Source organism: Diceros bicornis, chromosome X (genome assembly GCF_020826845.1).
Source record: "Diceros bicornis minor isolate mBicDic1 chromosome X, mDicBic1.mat.cur, whole genome shotgun sequence".
NCBI lineage: Eukaryota > Metazoa > Chordata > Mammalia > Perissodactyla > Rhinocerotidae > Diceros > Diceros bicornis.
In genome coordinates this window covers 120106262-120116559 of record NC_080781.1, presented here as the reverse complement: position 1 = coordinate 120116559, position 10298 = coordinate 120106262, and the positions used below count along the sequence as shown (strand labels likewise).

General features: G+C 38.4%; 1 pseudogene; it reads right to left on the bottom strand.

Annotated features, from left to right (window-relative positions):
• Nucleotides 1-348: 348 nt before the first annotated feature.
• LOC131400364 (olfactory receptor 13H1-like) lies at nt 349-1290 on the bottom strand (annotated as a pseudogene).
• Nucleotides 1291-10298: the final 9008 nt, after the last annotated feature.

The window sequence follows — 10298 nt, the reverse complement described above, 5'->3', positions numbered from 1 at the left end:
GTGTGGCAAGTACAAAGATGTTTGGTCAGAAAAATACTTGTGATTTATACCCCCAAAAAGAACTTCTCCCTGACAGGCTACTATGGCTGTAGCATTCACCTTTACATTCGTACTGCTATTCTCTCTATGAACAATTTTGGGGACATTCATGGCTTTAGGTGTTAGTGTGGCTTGACAAAATGTTAACATTCATGGTAAACTTGTCAATGAGTGCCTAGTGGTGACCAGGGAGAGGATGCTCACTAATATTTTTGTTGTTGTTGTTAGTTTTAAAAAACATAAATTGGAATGTTATGGACCAAGTTTTCATTGTTTTTCCTGCATATTGGAGAGGTTTAAAGAAAGCCATTAAGAGTTTTCATTTCCTTTGACTAACTTCCTAAGTGAACCTTTTACATCCTTATTTCTCAAGGTGTAAATGAGGGGATTTAACATGGGAGTAACTGCTCCGTAAAATATTGAGAAGATTTTGTCCTCTTCCTGAGATTCCTTTGACTGAGGGGTCAGGTACATGAAGATGGCTGTCCCATAAAATATGGTGACCACAGTTAGATGGGATCCACAGGTGGAGAAAGCTTTGAGCCTGGCCCCCACAGAATGGATCCTCAGCACAGCAACTACAATGAAGAAGTAGGAAATGAGGATGAAGGTGAAGGGCAGGGGCAGTGTGAACACACTGATAATCAGACTTAGAATCAGACTGACAGGGGCGTCTGCGTAGACGAGCTTCTGCAGGGCCTGGATCTCACAGGTAAAATGGTTGATGACATTGTGTCCACAATAACGAGCAGGAATTACAACGATTGGTGTGACTGCTAGTAAGAAGGCACTGACCCAGGTTCCCAAGGCCAGCTGTACGCAAACCCGATTGTTCATAATGAGGGTATAACGCAGGGGATTAGAGATTGCAACAAACCTGTCGTAAGCCATGACGGCAAGGAGGAGAGACTCTGTCATCCCCAGAAAGAGGGATGTGGTCATCTGGACATAACAGCCGGTATAGGAAATGGTGGGGAAGTCCCTGAAGCATTAGGCCAAGACATATGGCTCCCAGCTGGTGGAATAACAAATATCAAGGAAGGATAAATTACTGAGAAAAAAATACATGGCTGCATGAAGTTGAGAATCCCATCTTACTACAACAACAATAAGGCCGTTCCCAAACGTCGTGATCAGGTAGAAAATCAGCAATCCCAAAAAGAAGGCAGCCTGGATTTGAGGCTGTTGGGAAAATCCAATAAGGATGAATTCAGTCACCTCAGAGGCGTTGTCTCTCTTTAGATTGCCCATTTAGTCGTCTCAAGTACTAGGGAAGAAGACAAAACATAATGTCACCTACATGAGGAAATAAGAAGAACGGCATCTCAGTGGCCTGTTGGAGTTCATGTTCTGGAGCTCTGATTAATTATTGTGTGCCATTTGTATTACTGGGTTAGGTTCAGCTGTTCAAGTATCCAATAATGGAAATATAGATTCATTTTGCTTTTCTGTCTTGTAGAAACTTATATGATCAGAAAAGGTTGATTAAGTTGTTTGAACTGTTAGAGCTCCATTAGAGGTACTTATACCTGATCAAGTAAGACAATCATTAACGTTAGGTTAAACAGAATTATTACTCTCATAAAAGGGCATAGCTAGATGATTGACTTTATTCTTGACCAAAAAAGAGGCGAACATGCTACATCTCCCCACCCAAAATGCACGTTTACAGCCAGCTTTATTTAAGTTGTTTACTAATTAACAAGTAATAGTTTTTAAGTTTAAGCTGAAAGATCCAGTTGTGAATGCTTGAAGTACTTCTTTGCTTTTTAACCTATTTTTTTTTCTTATATGTCATATTAAAACCATCTACGGATGGTAAATTAGGAAGTGTACATGTAACTAAAGCAATCAGTCAATTCAATGGAAAAACAACACCAGCCAAAATGACATGAAATAAACCAAGAAACTGGTGGATTTACTGAAATCTCACTCTTTGTTCAATTGTTCTGACATACATCTTCAATTGACAGAAGCTTACTGCGTGCAGATCCTACTATTTCCATATGGCTACAAATAAGAGCTTTAAGGGTGATGGGAAAATCTTATTAGATAAAAGGATTTCATGAAGACAACAGTTACTAGAAATTGTGAAGAGTGACAAGGCAAATTTTGGAATACATGTTTCCAGAAGTTTTAAAAAAAAGAAGAAAGAAAAAGACAGAACCCTGTTAGTTTTGTATGATTTCAGTAGGGACTGAAACAGATGACTCATTGAAATCACTTCTGGCTTTAAGATTTTCTTACTTAGACACAGAATAAAATCTCTCTGTAATGTATAGTTTTATTAGTGCTGTATATAATTGGGTAATTATTATTTTTTTTTTGTGAGGAAGATCAGCTGCGAGCTAACATCCATGCCAATCCTCCTCTTTTTGCTGAGGAAGACTGGCCCGAGCTAACATCTATTGCCAGTCCTCCTCCTTTTTTTTTTCCTCCCTTTTTTTCCCCAAAGCCCCAGTAGATCGTTGCATGTCATAGTTACACATCCTTCTAGTTGCTGTATGTGGGACGCGGCCTCAGCATGGCCGGACAAGAGGTGCGTCAGTGCCACCCGGGATCCGAACCTGGGCCGCCAGCAGCGGAGCGCGCGCACTTAACCGCTAAGCCACGGGGCCGGCCCCCAAATTAGGTAATTCTTAATACCCAAAAGGCAGAGTGTTGAAATATAGAAAGGAATCAAGGGAGTCAGCTGGATCTAAGCCTAAATTCTGCTTTAGGATCTAAGTCACCAATAAGCTGCACAATCTTGAGAAAGTCAGTTTCCTCATATGTGTAATAGGAATATCACCCAGCCTTTTGCAGGATTGTTCCAAGAATTAGATGAGATTATTTCTATAAAGAACCGAACACAGTGCCTGGCACAATTATAACCACCCAAGATATGTTAGCTCCCTTCCCACTTTTACACTCCATGTAGACCTTTCCTTCTGCTTGAATTTCATCCTTGTAAATTTGGCACACGCATCCATGTGCCAAAATGTCATTTCATCCTACCTTTCCTTGTGAGGTTATCATGTTACCAGAAGCAATACAATCTGAAGTTTTAGGTTTGAGTAACAACTAAAGAAAATTTGACTGTGTACGTCATTAGAATTTGTTCCTGATGGTAGGCGGGAATAAAGAGATGAAAATTACTCACTCACTCAGGGCTGGAGGACAGCAACAGAGAAGTGCACCTCATTCATAACAGAAGCATTTTGCAGTTGGCGACACCCCCACAAATGACTAATCTCCAAGAAGAAATTTGATTCCTTCAACTGCAAGGAAAAGAAGTTTAATACGAGCAGCTGTGGTAATAAATCTTCCTATCAGTTGTGGTTATAAGGCTGGAAAATCTTGAGTTAACTGTGCTGGTGAATCATGCACATTTATTTCTACTTGTTAAATATCTTTTTCTTTTATTTACACAGAGGTGGCTTGTAATAAGGCTACCATGGAAGGTTGGTGTCCAAAAAACAATAAAAAAATTCATTTTCTAGCATACATACTAATAATATAGATGCCAGTTCATGACATGCAGTTTTTCTTTGCCTGTACCAATATTAAAATGATATTTCTTCTTGAGGTGTCCAAAATTCTGTTACTTTGTTCTCAGCCACAGAAAAATAAATTGAGATGTCCTTTCTGAATACATTGAGTTATTTTTAAAATATTGGTGTTTGCCAAAAATGTATAGTCTACTTACAGACCAAAAATATTTAGGTAGCGTTAAAAGAAGCCACAATTCAAATGCAAGAAGGAACTTTGGAAATTTGGATAATACTGTGGTGGTTTAAGAATTCGTAACCTCAATCTTGAAAAACCGTTTCCACTTTTGGGACTTCAGGGATATCCCTGCTTTGTAATTAAGTTGCCTAATACAAGTAGGGAGAGAGAAAACAAAGAAGGAGGAGGAGATATCTGCTATATTTAGCTCATTAAACTAATGTTCACTTTCCTCCCAAATTGGTTAATGAGAATTTCAGTGAATGTTCTCTATAGAAATGATTGTAGTCAGTAAATACGGTGGTGGTGGGGAGCCACGGCTGGTCTTCCTCAAAGAGAAACTACATTCTGTCTGGGCAATTCTTTATTCATTTACTTTCTTTTCTGCTAACAAGTTAAATGTTCAGGTAGTGCTGTGAAGAATTTATATTGAGGAATTTTGGAGATCCAGATGTACATCATAGTATGATTGTGTAACTTAACTTGTTGCTTGCTGGATCCTGTGAATGATATGGTATTTTGGTCAATCAAGTTCTCTCCCAAGTATAATTGTGAGTTCAACAGAGATTAGATGAAGTTCTATTGTTTTTTTTGTGTGTGTGTGTGAGGAAGATTGGCGCTGAGCTCACATCTCTGCCCATCTTCCTCTATTTTGTATGTGGCATGCTCACCACGGCTTGATGAGCGGTGCTTAGGTCCACGCCCGGAATCCAAACCCTGTGAACCCCAGGCCGCCGAAACAGAGTGCGTGGACTTAACCACTACACCACCCGGCCAGCCCCCAAAGAAGTTCTATTTTTATTTAGTTTTTTTTTTCTTTTCAACTTGAGGAACTTTAGACCCTGTATAATGGAAGTAAGGCTGCATGCACACTTTGGAGGCTGTAAGCCCCTGGATTTAGTGACCAAATTTGAGTCATCTTTGTTTTCTCTGGAACTCTACCTTGCACAGAGGAAACTCTTGAAGGATATTTACTGAAATAAAAGCTTTTCATGTCACTTTGACTAAAAGGATTCTTCCATTTAGGTATTTTTATACTGCATTTAATCATACTGTTTTTGACCATCTGACCCTGAATAACTTTTTTCCTGAAATTTTTACTTGTCAATTTCTTGGTCCAAAAAAAAAATGTGTCAACTGATAGAGCAGCGCTCTGTAGAAAGACAACAGAAGTGGAGGACTTTCAGCCAGATAGTTGCTTCATATTGGGCTTTGGTGGGTCACTTCTTCCATGGAGGGTTGATGGTAAGGTTCTCCCTGTGTGAGATACTCATTCCTCAAGAATTTTCTTTGTGATTCCATCCTAGGGACCTTCTCATCCCTGTATATTAAAAATATATTAAACCTTTGTGGAAATCCAGAAAATATGAAAGAGAATAAGATATTGAACGTTTGCAGGAGCATACAAATTGGGAGAAATTGCAGTGCCATCGTGGAAATATTTCACAGAGGACATGGTTGATGCTTCCCCAGTGAAGATCATAGAACTGGCGTAGAGGCAAGCTACAGTAAGAATGGAAGACGTCAACTCTCCAGGCATATGATAGAAATCTCATTCTGCTAAAAGCAGAGTATCTGATAAATATGGGATTTGCCTTGCTGACAACTTCATTTCTCAGAAGGTTAAAGAAGCATTGAGTGGAAATGATGCTATGGACTTAATTATGATGGAATATACTGGAATTTTGGGAGAAAATAACCATATCATCTGGGAGTTCATAATAGAAAGAAACTCAATGGTCAATATTTCTAAAAGGGAAGTTGGCTATGAGGCCATAGATACCTTTCCTCTGAATATTTTAATTTCAAGTTTCTTAAAGTCTTTGATGATAGTTTGATCAGACACAGAGAATCACATGAAAGTAGATCTTTTTCATTTCAAGAGCACAGCACAGAGCATGCAAACAGAACAGTCTCAGGCTCTCCTGGGTGTAGACAGTACTTACACAGCAACTTTCCTGCCTTGTAATCAGAGTCTATTAGACCCATTCCCATAGCATACTGATCTGTGCAGCCTAATCTGAAAGTTTACCAGGTACTTGGATTTTACTTATCTTGTGGATATTTTTCTCAGAGATTTTCGGTGTATGTATTGGAGGATTCAGTCTTCAATCTAGGCTTCATGGCCATGTGGAATCATTCATTCGTTTATCCATTCAACAAGTATTTATTGAGTTCTTACTATGTGTCCAGCTCTGTGCTAGCTGCTGAGGATACAACAATGAACAAAAGAGACAAGTCTTCCCTTCTTATTTAACTTATATTTTATTTGGATGAGACAGACAGCAACAAGTAAAAACAAAGCAATTCAGATAGTAATAACTGTTATGAAGAAAATAAAACAGAGTGATATGAAAGAGAGTGGTGGAACAAGATTGTTATTATAGATGTTTGCTTTCAAGGAAAGTGATGTTTGAGTTGAGACCAAAATGACACAAAGGAACTATGTGAAAATTTAGAGGAAGAGAGTTCTAGGGAGGGAGAACAGCAAGTGCTAAGACCCTAAGGCAAAAACAAGTTTAACTCTTTGCTGAATAGAGAGGAGATAAGTGTGACTGAAGCATAGTGTAGGGTAATCAATCACCCTGGTTTGTCCTGGACTTTCTCAGTTTCACCGCTGAAAATCTCATGTCCCAGGAAACCCCTCAATTCCTGTGTGGGATTAGGGATTACCACAGAAACTCATTAACTTGACAGAGTATTTTTCTCCAAGTTAAGCATGCTGTAGTCCTTCCATCTGAACTCAGATGGTATAGTTTGTTCCAAGACCTTTCAGTCACAAATCCAGATCTACTCCGAGAATATACTTGATTTTTTTCCAGCGCCCTCTTGAAGAGTGGCCCTTTGAACCAGACATGCTTCTGAAAGCATGGAATGACCAATGTCCAGCACAAAGAAACTACAGGTTGTGGCAGCATTCTTATACTAAGTCATCCTAGGATAGCCAGCAATTCTTAGTAGTATTATGCTTAGCAGGGAAGTAAGACCACTAACTCTGATTTTTCCACAACTACTCTCAAACCAGTTAGTCCACTTTCTGTAATTGTACAACTAATTTTCTTTTAACCTCAAGGCTCAGTTTTATCATTTGCTAAGCAAGGCTTCATCCTGTTCAGTTTGGCTCAGAGTTCCTTCCACTGAGTTCTTTTTGAATGCCAATTCTAATATCCAAAACTTTACCTAAACACTTCTTTCTTTGTGTCACCAAAAATTTGACAAATTTGTCTTCTGGGTTTTTATCTAAGTCATTTGATAAAAATATTGAACAGGACAGGGCCCTGGGCATGTCACTGGAGATATTCTTCCAATATAGCATTAATAAATTAATCAATATGTTAGGAGAAATTTGTTAAGCAGGTACTAAGTCTGAAAATTTCAAGCTTACTGTGTTATCCATGATTTTGGATATGACATGCAATCATGAGGCCAAAATATTGCCTGAAGATAAAGTTCCTCTCATTTACTCTTGTAGATACTGAGAATAATGGAGGATAAGACTGAAAATGTGGTAGAGAACAGAAATCTAGGAGGGAGAAAAAGAGCCCTCAAAGCTTATTCAGTGGTCTTACAATTTGGGAACAACCAAAAGAGGAGGAGGCTTGAGGAGAAATTAAGAGTTAAATATCTAAGCCTGTTATTGAAGTGAAATCAACAATTCAAAGACACTTATGCAGCCCTATGTTCATTGCAGCATTATTCACAATAGCCAAGACGTGGAAGCAACCCAAGTGCCCATCAACTGATGAATGGATAAACAAGATGTGGTATATATATACAATGGAATACTACTCAGCCATAAAAAGACAAAATCGTCCCATTCGCAACAACATGGATGGATCTTGGGGATATTACGTTAAGTGAAATAAGCCAGACTGAGAAAGACAAACACTGCATGATTTCACTCATATGTGGAAGGTAAACAAGCACATGGATGAAGAGAACAGATTAGTGGTTACCAGAGGGGAATGGGGTCGAGGGGTGGGCAAAAGGGGTAAAGGGGCACATATATATGGTAATGGATAAAAATTAGACTATTGGTGGTGAGCATGATGCAGTCTATACAGAAACTGATAAATAATAATGTACACCTGAAATTACACAATGTTATAAACCATTATGACCTCAATAAAATAATTAAAAAATAAAAGGATTTTTGTAATGAAGCTACACCCATAGAAGATATATAAACAAATGAGTGTGATTGTGTTCCAATAACACTTCAATTACAAAAATATATGGTGGGCCAGGTTTGACCAGCAGGCTGTAGTTTGCCAACATCAGCTTTAGATGATTCAGAATTACCCTTATAGAAATATCCTCATAGATGTATATTTTATTCTGGGAATACAGTTTCCCCCACCTCTCCTTCTCTATGTTAAGAAGTTTCTAGTACTGAGCTTCAACATTGTATGTTGGGATTTCTTTAACTTCCTTTTATCTTGGCTTCCTTTCAGGTTTATTTCTTCCAATCTTTCTCTTTTATGAGCTAGAACAGGCATCAGCTAGGTTTTTCTGTAATCAGGAATATTTTAGATTTTGCAGGCCATAGGTGTCTGTTGCAACTACTCAGCTCTGCCCCGCTGTATCACAAAGAAAACACAGGGATTATGAAAACAAATGAGCATGGATATACTGTGAAAAACTTTCTCTACAAAAACAGGGAGTGGGCTGGATTTGGCCAACATGCTGTAGTTTGCCAGCTGCTGATCTAGAAGGATGGTGATTATTCTTGAAATCATATTCTGTAGCCTGGACACCACCTGGCATTTGTTTTTTGCATTATACTAATTGGAGACCACCCCTGCCCTATAGATCACTGCAAACAGTAGTTCCTTAGGCATCCACAGGTCTTGTGTCCTATGTCTAATAGCACTCCTTGGTGGTTCTATGTGCCCTCTGAATCCCTCATAGAATTAAGGCCTGGAAACATCCTGTTGATCTCACAGTCCCCATTCTCAGAGTCCTCTGAGACGGCTGCTTTTAAACCTGCCAGTTTTCAAATCCCCTGCCCCTGGAGTGAAATTTCTGCCAATCTAATTATGAGGTGATAGCAATTAGCAGGAATTAACACCCATCATGTAAAAGTTCAGGTTTCCTTCAGTGGAACAAACTCATACCCAGACACATTGACAGTCATCTGCCAAAACAGTCTAATCTCCTTTTGCACCAGAGGTTATGAGCATCCCTGGATGACTGAAGCCACTGTTGGCAATGGGCACTTAGGAAGAACAGAAAACTGAAAGGAGAAACTAGAGAGCACAGCAAGGAGAATCTCTGCAAGATGATGAGTCCAAATGACTGTTCCATTCAAAAGAAGAAGTAAACCTAGCAAGCATATTCATTATTCATTTAAAACAACGTTTCCCCACTTGACTTTAGAATGAGTGTTAGATTTTCAAATGCATAGAATTCTTATTTTATTTAAATTTTAGACTAATTGAAAAATGAAATTTTAAGTCTATGTCTTCCCCAAATCTGAATTAAAAGAACAACGTAGTCTAGAAGTCCTGAGGCTAGATTTCTTGTCCTGGTTTTGCCAGAAAACTCCAGACTTCAGTTTTCTCTCCTGTGAAGCAAATGAATCTCACTAGACAATTACCATTTTTAATCAACATTTTTTCCAATCAATAGAGAAAATATGGAAGCTGCAGAAAACTATAGGTAATTGAACAAAAATCACAGAGAATCCCACTGTTTATTCATGACCTTTAACAACATTTGGGTTCTTTCCCTATTCGTATGCCTAACTATTTTTATGGTCATTATGTCATGCTATATGAAATGTTGTGACCTACTTTCCTACTCAAGTATTTTCCCATGGCATTAGACAATTGTTCAGGACTCTTCTAGCTCTATGATTTCAGGTATGTTTGGTTTCTTATGGTCAATATAAAGACCATCATGAATTATGGTGAATAATATTTGATTTTTTTTAACAATAAAGTCAATATAAAGCTTTTCATTAAAACTAAATAGAACAACTGTAAAAGTAAATTATTATAGACTTAGAAGGAATTATTACAATCCTTTATTTACATTTGTTGTCCCATGGTTGGATGGTAGTCCAAAGAAAAGTCCAACGTGGTAAATTGAGGACCTATTCTATTATTCCTTTCTCTCTCAGGAGAAGCGTTTCATCTGTAAGGCAGGAAGTTGGCTTTTGTGACAAATTACTGGGGATGAACAAATATAATGTTTTAAAAACCTGAAAGATCGCCTGAATTAAGCAGTTAAGAGTGTACATTTTCACCACCTGGTAAAATAATGAAACAATATGGGCACCATGTGGAAAAGAACAAAGATGGTTGCCTTTGAGGATGAATTATGGCAGGCTTTATGTGACAATAAAACACTATTGAGAGCTCAATAAAACAATGTTTGAAGTTTGGACTTGGGCCAAATATTGAATGAGCACCTCCTACACACAAGACATTGGCCCTAGGCACATAGCATCTCAGGAAAACCAAAACACTGTTGTTGTCTGCAGGAACTCACAGTTAGGTAGGGGGGTGAGGGATGACACTTGGACACAAGTAGCTAAAAGGTAAGGT